General features: G+C 30.3%; 1 protein-coding gene across 1 annotated transcript in view; it reads right to left on the reverse strand.

Annotated features, from left to right (window-relative positions):
- Window positions 1–20,516, reverse strand: part of LOC129980827 (uncharacterized) — a 102,127-nt gene that overhangs the window by 10,857 nt on the left and 70,754 nt on the right. The window lies entirely within an intron of this gene.

Consider the following 20,516-nt stretch of genomic DNA (forward strand, 5'->3'; position numbering starts at 1 on the left):
TTTAAAAAAAATGTTAATATCGAGGAAAAACTGCATAACTATGAAATCAAATTATAATTTTTTGAATTTTATGGTGGCTTAAATGTCATATTTGAGCAACAATATTTTCGAAAGTTATCGAAATGAAACGGAGAAACCATACTTAATTCTTCAAAGTGTTGATATATTTAAAAACTCTATTTATAATAATTATCTTAATAAAGGAAATAGAATCACAATTTATAGCAGCTATTATAAATTGTGATTCAATATTTTCGAATATTGAGAGCAAATACTGTTGTTCTCCCCCCGCCTCCCCCCCCCCAAAAAAAAGGTTCACAGAAACAAATGACAACAGTTAAGGCATAGATTGCTGTTTCTTTCATTTACGCATTCAATCGTGTAGTTTTAATGCTGTAATATGTACAAAATTTCCACTTAGGGGGGGAAAAAACTAAATGAGTAGGAAGAATTCATTTTTTATTAAATTTTAATCAAAGAAATAATCAAATATTTCCTTCCTTTCCTTTCGATTAAATACGAAACAATGCCCTTCTCTCGTTAAATATATAATTTTTCGATTCAAGTAAGCATAGTAACAGCGCAATAATAGCTGTTTCATGTAAGTACCAGGATGAAACTTTTGCAGGCTAACCAAAATGAAGGTTTATATGTGTCATAAATATCCATTAGTAGAATTATTTGGAATTTAAAAATAATGCAAATAATATTCGCATTTATTAAAAGGAAAAATACAAATAGAGTACGGCAAAGATTTGTTATATTTTTGTCAGTGTCGTGGAAAATATTTATTTTTTTTAAAAATTAGTTTATGTAAAGGAAGTAAACTGAATATCATATAATTATATAATAATTGTGTATGATATTATAAATGATCATAATATTAATCAATGATTTGTTCATAAGACATAGCAGTTCATTATGAATGCTTTTATGTATTAGATGATGCAATATTGACACGGTTTCTAATGAATATTGTATAATGCGTTGATGTTGTCATAATGGCTAAAGACTGAAAGTGGATGCACACTTTCATGTACTTGTGGCCAATGCAAAACACAACTGGTTTTTCCCTGACCTACTCGAGATAATATAAAAGAAATTTTTGGAAAATTCGCACTAAAAATAACTTTTTCTAATTTAAATTAAAAAGAGACGTGGCGTTAACTATTGTATAGAATGACGTATACGATTTCATGTTCAGAAGTCTTGACCCGAGGTTTTACAATAAGATATGGGAGCAGGCATTGTTAATGTCACATTAACATAGCCATAAGTAAATGTATTAATAAAATGAATATCGTATCGAATAGCACAGAAACTGTAGACCTTTTACCGGCTATTACTAGTATAAACATCCGCCAAAACATAAAAATGTAAATACGTACGAAATTATTTTTTTACTTTTTATATTATAAAAACCTTGAAATCAACTAATATTGTAAAACGTGATTAGGCATTTGGGAGAACGGCGAACTTTAATAATGAGCGATGTGTTTAGTATTTTGTATCCACCCTGCACATTCGTCGGGAGTTCCATATTATTACGTTAAGCCAATAGGCATAGTTTTCTTATTAGTTATTTCTTGCCTAGTGTTCTTTATGTAAGCTCTTACAACGGAAAATTGCGCAAAATTCAACAATGCATACAGAAAGATGCGTGACTAGCTCGCGCTCCATTTCAGGCAGCACACGTGATTGTGACAAGGCATTCGAATTTTGGAGACAATCCCTTTCTCCCGGCCCGTTCCCATGGCAACCGGTGACACCACAACAAGCGAACAACCCACGCTCGAATCCAAGCGGCTTTTAATAGATTTTCGCTTTCTCTTTTTCTTCGTGAAGGGCGACCTTCGGGCGCGCGTGCCACTCTGTTCTCTCCCCCCCCCTCTTCCTCTGTCCCTCCCCTCGTTTCTTGATTTTTACATCTCTCGCTCCTTGGTGCCGGAGGAAATAGAAGAAAGAAAAAAGAAAAGAAAAAGGCATCTTTCCTGGAAAAGAACATCTGCCGGCGGAAGTGGGGAGGTCCAGCCGGCAAAACTCTACGTTTTTCGCTCTATCTCTGAAGTTTGGAAAACATCAATTTAATTGTTTACACTTTTGGATTGGAAAAGTCTGGCTTAACTGGGTAGTTGATAAACAACTGAAATTCCATTAAAGAAATATTTAAGACCAAAAGTATTTTTCTTTTTTTGAGATTCGGTTTAATATAAATTTCCTGATGCAAAAATAATTAAAAACTTTATAACTTCCGTAAATAATGAAGAAAGGACAGTTCTTTAAACCGGAAGAAAGCAGATCGGTTATATTCTTCGTATTTGAACAAACATAGAAAAATAAAAGAACTTTAAAGAGACTAAAAGAAATTTTTAAAGGAACTATAATTATATTTCTATAAAGAGATAGTTAATAGCATTAAACTCCGCAGGAATTCTGATATTTACAATTTCATCAAAATTATAAATGAAGAAAAGATGATTTAACAAATGCTTTTAATACTGTACTAAAAACAGACACTCTTTTTCCCCTATTTTAATTATTTTCATTTCTTAAGTTTCAAATTTATATCTCTTTTTTAATAAATATTACAGAGTCCAAAAATCGAATTTGTGATAACAAGTATTTTAAAATCAAATTTGGTTTATTCTAATCAATCTCCAAGCTTCAAAAATGATCTCTAAAGTCACCTATCAAACACAAAATTTCACATGGTGCTTGGATGTTCGTTTGGAATTAGATCACTGATATTAAAGCAGCACTCAAATGCTGTAATTGAATTTATCTTTCACTATCAAAAAATTCACTACAATCAGGACAATAATATTACTAATTATTTCAGGTTTTCTTGGAATAAGATGTTGAATTAGACTACCCATTCTTTTTTTTTTAAAGCATCATAGTGAAAAAAAATTAATAAAAGCAGTTTTCAATAACAACATTTTATTAATATACTAAAAAGTAAAGTAAACAACATTAAAAAAAATAGCTTCTACATTTTAGTCTTAAATATGTGATTAATTATTGCATTTATCTATTAAGGTTCTATATATGTACTATATATCTCTTAAAGTTTTATATATATATATATATATATATATATATATATATATATATATATATATATATATATATATATATATATATATATATATATATATATATATATATATATATACTATTCAAAGGGAATTCACCACAGTATATAAAGGGAGAAGTCAGACAATTGTTTTTTGCAAAGAACGAATAAATTCTAAATATAAATAAGGTTGAATATTAAATACATTTTTTTAAGAAAATACGACTTTGACTGAACTTTTTTACTTTTAGTCTTAAAATAATTAATTAGTATAATATAATAATAAATATTTATAATAATAAATAATAATTAATAAGCTCTTATAAAGAATTCGTTCTTTATAATACACATTTTTTTATTTCTTAATTAAAATTCATCTATTTCCATTCCACATAACTGATTAGTCTACTCAAATGGATTTAAAATTGGAGCAGTCAATAATTCTTTAAAAAAAGCCGGTATTAAATTTAAAATCGAAATTATTTCTTCGGTTTCGTTTCTCTTCAGAATCTAATCTTGTTACTGTTAGATTGTACAGAAAAAAAGAACTCTGCTGTATCAAAAATGGAAAATAATTAATTATGAGTGAAATCAATCAGATTAATAAACATATACTGTAATAGAAGAAATCTTTCATCTACTTTTCAGAAGAAAATCTAAAAGATAATTACATTATTTAATACGTAACGTCTATCATCTAAATAAAATGTATCAACTAAGCGCATCCACGAATGCCCCAACATTGCTGGTGATTTTTCATTGAATAAAGGAACTATGGGTATTATCATAAAAACGCCAATTTTGTAAATTTATGGACCTTTTTTCCAGAAATAAGATGCCAAAGAAATATGAATTATGCCAGAAATAAATAACGAATGGAAATAAAAATTTCAATACAATAGACTGTCAGTCATTCTGCAGATACTAGATCAAAGGACTACAGGATGAGTAGAAATTCATTTAAAATGGATATTTTAATTGTAAATTCTATTTTACTGAATAAAATGTTACGAAATGTACCAAATTATACAGAAAATTATATTATTTATTACAAATGCTATAAAATGAATTCCAAATTCGATTGCTTATGTTCCAGCAAGGTCATTGAAATCTACAAATAATGTTTTGTTTACCTTTTAAGATGCCCTAGTCGATTTTCTGAAAATGCCGGGCTACTGAAAAGCCCAAATTATTGTATTTCATTCATAGCAATTGACATTCTTCAAGACAAAATAAATATTTATTGCCGCTGAGTTCTTTCCGAGTTTCCCAAATAATTCAAATTATTTGAGAAAAGTGCATAAGAGTGCAGTTTGCATGCAATAAAAAATGACAATGGAATAAGTCTTAATGGGTCATTATCTTTCTAAAGTTATTGAATGAAATATATAAACCTTTAAATATGTACTACCATGTACACTAAAAAAAATGCATATACTCCAGATCGAAAAATATAATCTTAATCATTAAATAATTTTTATCCATGCTCATGAAAATCGTTTTCTTTCTACAACACAGTGGGAAATAATTCTAACACCCGAAAAAATTTTAAAATAGATGGCCAAGAATTACATTCAATTTTTCAGAAATTTATTTGCTGTATATAAAGTTGGAAATTATTTTTTCAAGTATTCATTAATGTTAAAGCCCGAGGTTCCATCCTCCGGCTGAGTAAAGTCGACTGGGTCTTTCATCCTTTCAGCTGGTCGATAAACTGAGAACTAAGCATGCTTGGGAACCAAACACTGGGGGTTCCGCATTAGGCTGACCACCTAACCGGAATATATGCCCTGCACCCCAGGGCCCTCGGTCAAGAGAGCAAATATGGGCACTGTAGGCCCTGGCCCACATGGGCTGTCGTGCCACTGAGTTTAGTTTAGTTTTATTCATTAATGTTAATAATTTCAAGAATGGATCTTGTTTAAGTGGACAGTAACATACAATATTAACTACCTTTAAACTTCTTACTATAAAAAAAATAGTTTTTTCGTTTTGTATAATGTGGCTTTAAAGAGTTGGCGGCCGATCTTCAAAATGAGACTGATGACTACATTTGCTGAAAGGCAGAAAAATATAAAACAAAAAGAAAGGAAATAATTGGGTTGTACTAAATAAGACTGGGTAAGAACTCGGCGCACTTTTTCCTACTTCTCATTATTTATATATCTTCAGTCGCTTGTTATGAAGGAGACAAACGAAACTTGATCTGCCAGATATTGACTCAAGTCGATCCCCAAATTTATTAAATCAGACTCGTTTAGTACAGCGTAATTCTCACGTCACACCCATCAACTTTTCCATTCCCAAAACAGCAAATAAGAGCATTTCATATTTTAATTTCGACAGATAATTTTTGTTCGTGTAAAGCTGAGTCACGGTCAAGTAAGTATTTTTGAAATCAGAATTTCAATTACTATCACTTTTTTCTTGATGTTGTGAAAATTCAGGTTATGATTTCATATTTATTTTTAAAAAATTCTGTTTTAATACAGCACATCCTGTTTATACTAAACAAAAGGACAGACACTAAAATAAAATCGCTCACGCCCTTCTCTTTATAACAATATTCTTTACCTAAGATGAATGCACCATACTGTTCATTAAAATGTAACCTGTATGTAATATTTAACATATTCTATTTAAGAAATTCTTTTCGAAAAATCGCATACGATTAAAAGTATAAATACGAATTAAATACATCAGAAATGATGAATATCTTTTCTCATTTAAATTTTTAAAAGTCATTTATCATTTTGATTTAATCATATTTTAATTATTTATCAGTTTTTTCCCCTTTTTGTTCTTCTCATTGGGCATACGATACAAATCTACGATTTTTTATCCGTATTGAAAATCAGAATTTTTAGATTAAATTATTACAGAAGAATAGAGTTTTTTTTTTCTACCCTTCATATTCTTACGGCGATGATGAATATAGAAACTTTAAGTATTGAAAAATACATGACAACCTTTCTGTTATATTTAATCATAATCTCTACCCATGAATCTAAATATGATTGCTAAGATTTTAAAAATGATTTTCGTTTCTGTTTTTTGTACCTTTACAGGAATGTGATAATAAAATGCCACAAATCAATTATTTGCAGAATTACTTTGCGAATCCTGAAGGAACACAAAGCCTGAACCGTACAGTAATCTGAAAAACGTTCTTTCACATTTGATGTAATTACAGATCAGAGTACCCGCTTGCAATTGCATGTCATGCATGACGAAAACACAGAATTCTAGATTTTCGGTAGATTTCCTGCAAGATCCGTTTAATTGCATGACTAAGCAAATGTGTTTCTAAAGGGAAAGTTGCCCTCCTTTTGTGTTGTTTGCCTGGAATTATTTAAAAACATTTATGAGTGAAATAATTAATTTCCTCATATGCAATTTAAAATAAAAATGCACTGTTAGACATAAATCGACAAAACTCATTTTTAATTTTAGAAATGTTTTTTCCTTTATTTCAAGATATATTAATTAAACTTCCCTGTATTTTTTTATCATTATGTCCTAAATTGTTCGCTACATAAAACGAGAAAGTAAATAAATTTATTTACTTATATGAATGTTTTAAAGAGTAAAATATTAACGGTAAACATACAATAGGTTTTAGTTATGATTAAAGTAATATATGTTTAGAAAACTAATATTTAAAGTTATTTAAAATACATTGAAATTTAAAAATTATATATTTGTTAGCAATCTGAATTATTGCAATAAATAATAAAAGAAAATTAAAATTGTGCGATTCCGACAAAAGTTTAAAATAAAGGCTTTATTTTAGTGAAGGATTTTTTTAAATAGCATATCAACAATCGATAAAAAAAAAGTTAATGATGTTAAGTGTGTGTGTGTGAATGAATGAATGAATGAAACGTTTTTCTTGGGAAAGAAGAAAAGATGTGGTTAACTGAAAATCAAATTTTTATCATTTTTCTTTATGATTATCTGACTATTCTAAAATTTCTTTGTTAGAACCATGACTATCCACTGGCTTAGTCCAAATAGGAACTGGAAGCAGGAAAAATAGCATGTGCGGCAGCTTTCGGAACTTAATAGCTTTAGAAATGGGTTTTGCAGAGGAAATATGTGGATTTCAATGCGTTAAGAGTCAACGTGAGAAAATAAGAGCCAGCGCACTCAAAAGTTAACATGAAACCTAAGCTCGAGTGTTTGGGAAATAATTATTTTTGGGAAGTGGATAAATTGAAATTATTACTATTATGTTAGTGTGTGTGGTGTGAAAAATTGCTAAACGAGCAGGACATGATATTAAATCCCAACTTTCTTGTTCTTTTTTATAATTATACTGAATGTTCGTTTTTTTTTCCAGCCTTTAAAAATTCTATGTCATTGTCAAGGAATTCGAACGCTGCAATCACCACAGCAAGGTAGAAAGACAAAAACGACATCTTCCGCAAATATTCAAAATATGTACCTTCAAAAAGAGAGCAATTATTGATTTTAGCTGCTTAATGTTCGTGATAATGTAGTTTCATGTTGAGCAATTAAAATAAAATTTGAATTCAAGCGATTAAAAAAGAAATTTTAAACGCAATTAAATTGAACTCTTAACACATACATGCCCTGAAGAAAAGCAACAATCTACTTATTTACTTCGCGACCTTTAATCTCTTTACTTGAAATGTTCTGACGAACCAGCCAGTCACCAAAAGTGGCTATCAAGAAAATAAAATCAAATGCTAAATAATCATCTCTTCCAAAATGACCGGGGCAGATTAATAAGAACAACAACTGCGCAACAAAAAGGAACACGCAATATTTTTTTCTTGGTAGGAACATCCTCAGTGGATCCGAGCATGGGCGTGATTCTGAGATTTTGAGAAGATTTGCGAATGCCGACTGTCACCGTAGTCGGAAAGCGGATGCAATTATTTTGCGAACGCGTCTTCAAGATCAGAAATAGGAACTCCCTGAGTCAAGGTCACGGGCAAACTAATTCAATCAGTTTTAATTGAAGAATCGGAACAGATCTTCCACGGAAGAAGCTCAATCGGCGATGCTGTTTCGCAGAAAGATGTTGCGTCGCACAGTTTGTCACCGAGAACAGGCAATTTGCACATCAGTAGGCTAGATTCTACGTATTATACTGCTATTGAGAAGCTTCCTCAGAAAAGCATGGCAATATAAAATAGCAATTTTATTGGATAAGCAGAAAAACTGTTTCAATTCCTTTTATGGCTCTTCATTTTAATAGCATGTAGTACCTAATTAAAAAAAGTTGATTTATTCTTTTTCATGGGATCTCTTAAATTAATATATTAAATTTCGGGTGAAATTTTAAAGAAATGATGATGCGCTTATTAAAAATAAATAAATAATAATAATCATCAGAATCTGAGAAAGTGGAATCTTCTGAAGTGAATGTGAAAGGAAGGTTCCATTAAATTAAAATGTGAATACACACATTAAATGTTTAGTTTATAATGCAAGAAAGAAATTGATATTATCTAAATCACAGAGAAAAAAAATATCTAAATAATAGCACTTAACATATTAAAATTAATATGAAAGTAAAGAGAAATTAATACAACTGTAATCACGTAGCTTTAATTAGAATAATTTTTTTATCGTTGTCGCGTGCCTTGACTCAAGTGGTGACACGTTTCTTGGCAATACGAGTTTATTATATCTTACGGATTTAATGATTGATGACTATTTACATATGGACAACTAAATTTCGATATAAATCTAAACTCATTTCTCGGAGTTCCCACCAGAGCTCTAACAAGTGCAGAGCTTACCGGTGTCAGCCACCAACTCTTCCTCTCTCTTCACTTTATCTCTTTTCAGTCGTAAGTCCTTGGTTTTTTTTTTCCCAATGTAGGGGAAAAAAAACCAAGCTACAAATGAGTTAATTATCTTTTTTGTCAAATATATTGTGTAAGAAAAGATTAATTATATAGCAAACTCTTAATTACCCAACATTTTTAATGCCGAAATGTACCTAACAAAGCTTTAATCACGGACAAAAAAGCAAAAAAAAAAAAAAAAAAAAAAAATTGAGACACACACAAAAAAAATTTACTGATTTTTTGGCAAAAAAGTAAATTGATAAACTTGAAAATACAAAAAATACAAAAATATAAAATGCTTATTAAGTCATAATTTTATGTGTATGTCTTTTATGTGCATGCTTCCATTTGTTAATGAAAATTGTACAAAAGTATTTACAAGTTGATTTTAATCTCCCCCCCCTTTTTTTTTGTTGCTATTTTGCGAATTATCGATGGAATTCGCCTATGCAATTGTCTCGTCACCCGATTCCATGGATGATCGCGAATTTACTGTATTTTGTCTAAACAAGCAAAAAAGTTTGTTAAGAGACAAAAATAAATGGATTTAATGTTATTCAAAGTCGGAGCATTCCAAATGATTAAATATGTACAATACATCATTCTCCACACAGAATTCCATTATAATAATGTAACATTTATTTTTAAAACGGGAAACCATCATTTAATATTGTTTCTTCTTTGTTTAAGCTCTGTATGGTGGCTTGGATTAAAAGGAGATAAATGAACTTAAATTTCTTTCATTTTGTAAGTTTGCAATTTATGCATAGAATGATTAATTGCCTTGTCAAACCAGCAAACGAGACCATAAAGCATTTATCAGGACCATCGATCCTGGGCACTGCCCTTCAATAAAAATGATTCATAAAAAACGAAATAAAAAAAAAAGTAAGTGGTTCAAAAACTTGGTCATTTTTCAAAACTTAACGCTAGCAATTTTCATATAAAAGTATTGAAATTACAGATGGGTTCATTCATCTCTACAGAGTTCCAAACTTAAATAAAATAAATTTTAAAAAATTATTTCTGTAAGAATGATGCACATCTGATAGTACTTTTATTCGCATGGAATTATGTTAATATTCTAATTATGTGTTAACGCTCCAATACATTAAGTTATTTAAATCATGAAAGATGTCCCCCTATTATGGAGATTATTATTCAAATTTGAAAGACTTAAAATGAAAATGTCATTTGAAAGACAGAAAGAATATTTGAAATCTTGTTTCTTCAAGTTGAATATCATTTCAGACGAAAGAGGTCTGTTTAAGGTTTAAACTAGAGCAAGTTCATTTGATATTTCAAACTTCTTTTTAAGTAGTAAAACAATGGCTCTAATATAAAGAACAAATGCTGTTAAAAATTCCGACACATTTAAAGGATTAAGCATATTACAATAAACTAATTTCGTTTGTTGCATATCCGTTCTATTTTATAACTACATCATCACGTCTGCCACGGGTAGCGGATGTCGTAGTTTTGAAACTTTTTGAGGATGTAAAATTTGCAATTAAAATGGCGCCGAACTTTCAGACGGACTCAAATTGGTTACATTCGAACAAGGACGTAACTCACATACAGAGAATAAGGGCAAGATGATAAAAGTGAAAATTAGCAATCATTTAGTTTAAAGTTCACCGTATTAGCAAGAGGTCGCGGAATGATTTAGTCCACCTTCATAACTCTGGACAGTCATTCAATAAAGCAAAATCAACTCGCAGGATATTCTCCTCTCAACTTTCTTGTTTACTAACACAATACGGCAAATACGTATTTTATAATACTTTCCTTCGGTCAGTGTTATCCAAAATGAGACGCAGATCCACGGTTATGCTGTGAAGATTTCAGCAAGATGTGACAAAATTTTAGCAAGCTAGCGCTGCATTTTTACTTTCTCGAAAACAAAGTATGAAGTATTAAAATCGTCAAAAATTTCAAATTCGCGATTTTGATGAATCTGCACTTTTTAGACCTCCCTGAGTTCAAAAAACACATTTTTGGAAAATATCCGTCAGTCTATCTGTGACAAAGTGAACTCAAAAACACTTTGAGCTAGAGGGTTGAAATTTAGTATATACACTAAATTTGTACATTATCAAATTTCGATCAAAATCTATTCAAAGGAAGTCTGTCTCTTCAGCTGTTTGAATTTAAGTTAACACGGTAACTACAAAACAAGAAGAGTTAGATGGATAAAATTCCGCACACAGATTTATCATCTATAGTGTAGACGCCTGTAAAATTTTGAGCCAAATGCAACGAGGAGTTGATCATTTGTCTTTCTGTGAATTCAGAAGCAAGTGGATATAATAATTTAATTATATAAAATTTGGTTTGTGATTTTGTAACTGCAACTTGTAGTTCTGTGTGAAATTTTAAGTTCAAGCGACTGGGAAAAAATGCATTTAAAACAAAAATTCATTTTTACCAGTGAGTATGAGAGAAAATTTTGGGGGGACCCCTCCTTCTGGTTATTGTATTCCCATACACACATATATAAAAATTAATACAAATTTACAATTTTGATGATGAAAATATGAACACAATTTCATCTGACCAGCTCTTAACTTTTTGAGTTACCGTGTTCATATAGTTCAGACAAACGGATTCCGTTTAATAATACTTGATATACATCTACAATTTCAGTATGAAGGTCACATACCGAATTTCATCAGTCTACTTGGTTAAGTTGGTGAGTTTTCACGTTTACGATGTGACAGATTGCCATCATTCTGTCTGTCCGTCGCCGGATGGTCGATGTCCCAAATGGATTTTTCGGACTCAAAGCGATTCATTAGAACATTTTCTCCTTTTATTCTCTCCATGCGAGAGACATATAATAAATAAAAAGACTATAAAAGCTTCAGTTAACGGGCCCTAAAAATGATTCAGCTATCAGATGAGAACCTTACGAAGAATATGCGATGAGGAACAGCTATAAATAAAGTACATAAAAACTATACTGAAGGGCAATATAAAGGACTACATGGACCCCGCATACTGCCTGAACATCTTATAAATGGCTGAAATAATGTTCGATTATTTCTTACTTTCATCATTTTGTAACTGAGCTTAACATTGAAGAGCAATACATAACATAATGTGGTATAGAATAAAATGAAAAAAAAATCTTATCGTAGGATCATCAGGAACAATTAAGAACTAATAACAAAATTAAAAAAAAAGATAAATATGATATAAAAATAAAAACTTTAAAAAATTAGTTTTTAATCGCGTTCTAAAATGCAAATATTTATTTTTTTGTAACTTTTTTTTCTTTTTAGTTCTTAATTTATAAATTTGTTATTATAAATGCTATGGAGCCTTGAATTCCACTTTTTTTTTATCAAATTCATTATCAGGTGGTACCATTTGAACGATTAACCGATGATTAAATTCTAAAGCTGTATATTGTCATCGAGAATTTACAAGTACGCCAAATTCCAAAATTTTTAAGCATCAGAATACTAGTGAAAAATGGATTACAAAATTTCATTTTTACAAGCACGAAAGGAGTCAAGTTATATAAAAGCGTGTAAAAATCTTCCACTTTTTAATGATAATCTAAACATTTTATGAAGCAACAAGTAATATATAAAATAAAATTTTTCAAGTCAATTCCTACTTAGGTCAACAAAATTTTTATTTTTATTTTAGTTACTTTTTATTAAATTACAAAATTGGTGACAAACTTGGCGACCATTTGGCGACATGGCGACGGATTTGGCGACTTTATCGACCCAATAGAAATTAGTGGACAAATTTAATTAATTAATTAATATTTGAAAAAAAAACTGTATTAACATCAAGTGTCATCCACTACAAGTTTTAAAAAATGTAATTGAACTTGAGTGGATGAATAAAAAGTATTTTATCAACGATTGAAAATTTGAACAAGATATATATATATATATATATAGAGAGAGAGAGAGAGAGAGATCTCCACGGTTTATTCAGATCTCCACAGTTTACTTTATGATTCAGAAAAGTGTTGAATAGCCTGATTATTAATGAGAATAAAAAATCATTTGAGTAAGAAAAATCTAACAATGCGCAAACATTCGAGATCTGAGATAAATAATCAAACAGTAATTATTCAAATACAACAATAACAGATTCAAATTCAATACAGTTCGGTTTTGAAAACGTTTCGATTTATCAGCGGAAAAAAAGTAAAAAAGCGAAAAATAAATTTCAGAGAAATGTCAACTACTCTATTTTAAGAATCAGATGATTAAAATTAAATCATCTCGCACTTTATCAAAAAAAAAAAAAAAAAACTTCTGAAATTTACGGATAACAATTCAACAATCGTATAGTTCTTAGTGAAAATGAACCCATTTCTTAAACATAACATTAAAATGTTTTTGAAAAGTCACCTTTCCATCGCTAACATTTTCAGTTCCGCCGCATTGATTCGAACAAGCTAACCCCTGCACTTTCCGAAACTCCCTTAATTCCTGGCACGTGGGAAATCGATCTCCCCGTATCCGGGCCGCTGTACAACGGCGACATTTAGCCGCAGAGGATCGAAAATCAAATACCGAGTTCTAGCAACGGTACACATTTCTCCATTTTGTAGAATTTTGGACATCGATTTCAGAGGACAATAAGGTAACAAATAGCCTTTAAACAAGATGTTTGTTTGTTTTTTATATTAAATAAAAAATACACTTTAGAATCAACAAAAATTCGAATCAAGAAAAATGAGTTCTAAAGATGAATACGATAGGAAAAAATGATAAATCTTAATCTAGAAATGCTAGTAAACATTTTCTTAAATAGTTAACCGTTTTAAATGTATTAAATGATAATAATCATATAATAATCATGTTACAACATTTCTTAAATAAGTTAGTTTCGAATAGAACGATTATACAGTAAAATTTAAAACAACATTAAAATTCACATCATCACATCATATGCTGAAATTTTTTCAGAAAGAGATAACATTTTTCTGCAATTTTGATTTGATATATTGTAACACAAAATATAGCAGATCAACAGAACTCAAGGAACGGATGTATGTAATGAACAAAAAACAATTCAAAAATAAAGAGAACGTAGCTCTGACTTCGAATGAAATAAAATAAATTTGAATTACATATTAATTAATAAAATATTAAGAATAAGCAGCAAAATATTTATGGACAATAAAAACGAATACAGATTAAATAGAAATGAATAAGAGGCATTCTGATGCGGATTTTTTTTTTTTATTAAATGACGGACGTGGAGAAATAATTAAAGCGATTCTTTGGTAGATAAAATTCAATAATTTAAACCATTATAGCTGGCGTAGTAGAAACTAACAAATTAATAGGAAACCAGCGGGAGTATTCTCTTCTTGATTTTCCCTTATACTAACGCAATGCGGCTTAGAGCATCACAACGCAGTGTTGTGAATTTAGTCACGTCAACCTCCTCTCTTCGGTCGATTGGATCCACGTTTTGATACACATCTTCAGTTCTGATAGTAAAAATATTAGTGGTAAGGTCTCTGCTACGGGTCCGAAGAGTTCTAGGTTCGGGTCCCGATACCACCGAAGAACCGCTTGTAAGCGGGTCCGGTGCAAGCTAAATCTGTTGCAGCCAAATACTCTGAGGCTGGAGTGCTGTAGAAAAATGGAAGTGTAGTGGCGTCGTCCTCGTCATCTGTTTGCAGTTCAAAATGACAGTGTACCGCCCCAAAATAGTTCCAGTGTTGCTTTAAAACAGAACGTTAAGGTGGTTAAACTAAACCAATTCATCCATCTACTTGCATTCTTGAGTTACCTTATTCACATTCAAATCAACAAAGCGAATTTTTTTTTATGGATTTTGCCCAAAATTTGATAAGAACTACCACGTGCAGCGTTAAGAACAAATACCGGTTTTCAGCTTTTTAGCTTATTGCGTTTCACAGTCATCGTGTTCACAGAGAGACAGAGAAGGGGGAGGGGCGTAAATGTTTTTTCCCTTTCTTTTTTTTCTTTTTTTTCGGAATGAGGGTGGTCTGAAATTTGCACATTCATCAAACTCTCGAAGCCGAATTTTTTGATTATTAAATTACCTTTTCGCATTTGGACTGAATTTTCTGTAAACTCTCTGAAAAGGACCGGTTCACATATAGCTGAAGACAAAATGAAATATTTTGGAACATAAGAGTTCAGTTTCATAGTGTTTTTTTTATTAGTTGTTGCTAAAATAGCACTTTTTTTTTGTAGTCCAGTGGAAATAACTGCCTTGACAGTTTAAACTGAATCGTGGCTTATTCCTCATTGAAAATCTTGTATACATCAAATCAGTCTTACTAAATTCTGTTTCTTTAACAAAAAAAAAAAAAAAAAAAAAAAAAACTATTAGTACATTTTGTTGGTGAAGAGTAACAGTTAAAACAAGATTTGGCGATTACGTGTGTGCAATGTGAACAATTTAATTTGCAAATCACAAGATAAATGAATGAATTCTGTAGCGCGAAAATCAACTTTGAAATATACTGGACACATGTATAACATTAACTATGTTAATTTATGAATCGTATGTTTAGATAAAATAAGAACGCACAAACACGGAAGATAAGCCGCAGAAAATAGAAATTCATTAACATTGTTAATTTATACTTCGCTCTTAAGAAGATAATGCGTATTGTATCTACCAATCTTGTAATTTTCCTTGAAATGCAAATTTCCCAAAAAAGTGAATAGTATCTGTTTACCGAAAGTTCAATGACTGAAATAAAGAAAACCAAATATGCATGAAGACATACAAAACAAAATATTTATATGGTTCAAGGTATTTCGAAGTTTAACTGACCGAGTCAACGAATATTAATTTCTAGTTTTAATAAATAAAATAAAATTGTAAAGTATGGGGAAAGAATTTCAAATGTTTGATGCATCTTCAAATTTTATGACTGACTTCTAAATAACTGCATATTTTTAGACACTTCTCAGTGCATGAAATGGGAACCACTTTCACGTTTAAACCTAAATTTAGTGGACGATTTTCAGATAAAAAAGTGTTTGAACTATAAAACAGCCCATTTTTAATAATCTAATATTTATAATGATTGAAGATGTGGTGAAACAGAATCTGATAGAGCAAACATACAATCTAACATGGCGGTGAAATGGTTTTTTTATGACTCCAATTTGTTCACATTTTAATTAAAATAAATAAATAAAAGACTTGAAAAGCAGCATGATAAATTAACAATTTATTGGCGATATAATATAATGCTGCATCAAATGGGTCCGACACACTTTCTTAGAGATTATAACGCATTTTTCTGATAAAAATCGAAACGACTGCTCAGTCATGCAAGTATTGACATATTGAACGCATAGCATCTGCAAAAAACTTCCATTCTGTTTTGCTTTTTTCCCTAGTTTTTTTATGACTTTTTTCGTTGTTTTTTCTTTACAAAAGAAAAGGCCATTTTTTTCTTTCTTTCATGCGATGCCACCGCCTTTCTTCAGTAGAGAATGAGTAGTCTCGGGGACGCCACATCGATCCAAGGCAGGGCCCGCCTCCCTTCGATCGCGTGCTGCTCGAGAAAAACATCTCTGAGAATCCACCGACAGAACAGAAAAGTACTCTTAAGTATAGGGTACATTCGTACGTATGAGTGCTTGGAGACGAATCGGGGCCTTGTTTCAGATTCATGCCACATACACGATCCAGGCCATTAATTCAGTGAAAAAATATAGTTTGCTGAACGAAAAGTGAGAAGGCTTTTAGGCAGTAACTTAATGCGTAGTTAAACTCTAATTCCAAGAGTTGGATCTGACTTTATTCTAAACTCAGAACTTTTTATGGTATTCGAATTTCACAACAAAACATATAAAGAAGCCAATATATTAATATTTATTTTCAAATAAAATTAGACCAATAAAACAACAAAGATTTTTTAAATAAAAAATTTATATTTTAAAATAACTTCAATATTAGATAACTCTTTAACACTCTAATTTTAATATTTGTCATTACAACCACTAAATAACTATGGCACTGTATAGTTATAGTTTCAAACCTTAAAGAGTCGGGTTTTTTTTCCTTTAAATCATGATATATTATAAATATATTTTTTAGAAATTGAGGTTGAGTTTTAAAAAGTAATTCTTTTACCGTATTAGACAGAAATCGATTTTTTTTAAATCACTTGATTGATTAACAATTTAATGACCGCTCACATAACATGTATGCGATGCTAAGGCCGAAGGTTATTGGTCGATACTGCACTCTCTGTGTAATGATTGATGAATATAAACAAGTATGGATGTTGTTGTTGGCTTCGTATTTCATCGCTACGGCTTAGATTTTAGAATATTACTGTTTTATTGTCTGTTTTTAAAATGATCACAGAAAAAGAAAAAGATTAAATGGGTGGTTCTTTGTTTATGTGTATGTTTACACATGTTAAATTACTTCATGAATTTAGATAAAACTTTTTAAAATATTGCCAGTTTTTTAAAAAATTGCTTCAAAAATATTACCGGTCCTTGGCGACGTTTGACTGTGTAAACATTCGATAAAACAAAAACTTTTTTGTTTTATCGAATCCAGAAGTTGCGAGAACTCACACCAACTTTCTTTTAAGTTTTAGGGACTGGTACATTACTATCTCGAAATAATAATTAATTTGATTATAAAAACCATATTAAAAATCAATGTCTTTATTAACTCTATGTTATTAAAAAAAAAAAGAAAAAAAAAAAGAAGCTCCAATCAGGGATGGTAAGATAGCTTAATCTAACAGTTTCTACAAATGTAATTTTCCAAAAAAGGGTGAAGATAGCGGCAGTATGATCGACATCGAACTCGAACATTTATTCAGGTACATCATCGGCAGATCGTATCTATAGAAGTTCTGGCGAGATACAGAACAAAGATGCCCATGAAATGAATGTCATCCGACCAAACTGAAACGTTGGACGTGTACCAAACATTCCCCAGAGGTTTCAATGAAACCCCCTTTGTTCCTATCTACCTGGCAAACCGAGGCAGTCAAGGCTGCACGAGGCACACCTGCCCAAGGCACATCATGTTTCACAACCCCTTGTTTTTTTCCCCTTTCCTTCGTTTCCTTTCGCTGTTCTGTGCCATCTCCGGTATCCGCTGGTTGAGGAGACCCGCATCAGACAATGACAAGAAAATGATAGGCGAATTTCTCGATTAAGCGACTTTGTAAATATATATCTCAAATGCAAATTACAGTTTTGTTATCCGTTATTTGAATTAACAACAGAGAAATGAATAAAAGGACAGCTTATAATGAAGATCTTTGCTACTATAGGTTTAGTTAGGAGGAAAAAGAAATTTGTATAGCAAATACTGTAAGATAAATATGGTCTATCTTAAATTCTATTAACCCATTGACAGCGTTCGACGTGTATACATGTCAATCCAAATCATCATTTGGGTGTAAACGACGTTACACGTTGTGTATAATAAAAAATGACTGTTCGATGTAGAAAGTCAACATTTCAGTAAGATATAATACAAATGTCCTTTAGTTAATAGTTTTCTTTATAATATCAGTAAACTTGTTAAAAATTAAAATATAATTAGGTTAAATTCTTTGGGATAGAAATTATTTCCCATATAATGTATACGGCATATATAATACACACAAAATGAGTTGATCATTTTCCTCATGACATCGAATATTCCCCGTACTTTTTAATCAGCATTTCCATATAATTTATTAGCATATCGGGGATTTCCCGCTAATAATTGCAGCAACATAAATAAAATGCACCAACTATGAAGGCCCTTAGTAATATTTGATTCTTAAGAACAACGTGGTATTTATAAGCCTCAAAAACACTTTTCTTCGATTTTTTTAAACTTTTTCAATATTTGCCGACTGAGCACAGTTGCAAAACCTGCACATCTTTTTTGGAAAGCATTTGCCAGATTTCATACCATCTACACTATCAAAGTTTACATTAGCTTCTGAGGCAATTTTTTTTCTCTATAACAATACCTTTTCTCAACAATGAATTGTTAATTTTTTTTTATCTAATAAAAATGAAATATTATTCTCTTTACTGGAATTTTTTGCCCAACTTATTATATACTCATGTGAAGTCGTGTATACACGTCATCGCTTGTTTTTGATTACGCACCTTAGACTTCTAGAAATAAATTCCAAGTTAACTGGTTAAGATGTTGTTAAAAATATATTTAATAAGAACATTCAATAAATGCAATTCTAGCTATTTTCTTAGTATTAGCAGAAGATTGAAATTTCGATGCTACAACAAAGACCGAATTCTCTGACATTACCCTTTAAGTTTTAGTTTTTATAAAGTTAATTACATAGTGGAAAAAAATGATTATTCTCTTTGGAGAAATGGCATATATTTTCCCCAATATGTAAAAAAATCACATAGCTTCATGAGAAGTATAAATAAATTACTTAAGTTGCATGCAATTAATATTCAAATGTTTCAATAAATAATAATGCCATGTAATCGTTGAGCCTATGAAATGTTACACACGTCAAATCAATATATCAAATTCATTTTGGAATCCATACTGCAAAAGGACATTGTATTTGCAGAAAAACATAATACAACGTGCCTTTAGATGTCACATGGTCTGTGTCATCACTTGTTATTGGCTGTGATGTCACGAGAAGTAACTGAAAAACGATACTTAGATATCATCTTCTCGACTTACGACCTACATGACTCACGATGATCCGCAATAAATCACTCCATTAAGTAAAGTTTAAAATTATTTTATGGAGTAAAATAAGAATAATTCGTAATTTCAACTTTAGCTTGCAGTTCATATAAGAGGATATGCATAAAGTATTTTTATGTTATGTGTAATGATTATACGCACATAGAATGAGTTCTGTGATTTATTGTGTTTTGCTTAAGTTTTAATAATTCGTTTGGAATTAAAATAGTTTTGAAAAACGTAAATTGAACTTGTGACCTGTTTGAAGGAAATATGGCTCTAAATCGAGGATACCTTGTAATACTAAAATTTCAAGGAATTATTCGATGACATTTTGTATGCAAAAATATTATATCTGACACACAAGATATTCTAAAATATTTATTTCTCATTTAATAAATGTTTTTTTCTAAATAACATACAAAATGTTCGCCTGAATTAATTAAGAAAGTTGAGTAAAAGCTTAGTATGAAAAAAGGGAATAAATCTTTGATTACAGAATCAATCAGGTTTTTACAGAAATCAATAACTAAATCAAGAAATCAATAACTAAATCAAGAAATCAATAACCAATCAAGAACTAAAATTTAAGGGATATAATTTATTAAAATTATGCTGTATTTATTATATTTTTTAGCTAAGTGTTCCTTTTATAACTTTTTCTTACATTTTAATATTAGTATTTATTATTTTTTACTTTTCAGATATTGCAATATACAATTCATTTTTTCTTTTATTCATTTCATGATTTTCAACGCCTATTTTGAAACTCTACAATGCATATTTTAAATTAGTATTTAATTGTTAATTTTAATAAATTATTCACCGTGTTTTAGCCTATTTCCAACAACAGAATCTGATTACTGTTATTTATCAGAAAGAAAATTTCCTTTCTTATCCTAAGAAAGAACATGCTAATATTTTTTTCCTTGATTTTCATA

Source organism: Argiope bruennichi, chromosome 8 (genome assembly GCF_947563725.1).
Source record: "Argiope bruennichi chromosome 8, qqArgBrue1.1, whole genome shotgun sequence".
Taxonomy (NCBI): Eukaryota; Metazoa; Arthropoda; class Arachnida; order Araneae; family Araneidae; genus Argiope; species Argiope bruennichi.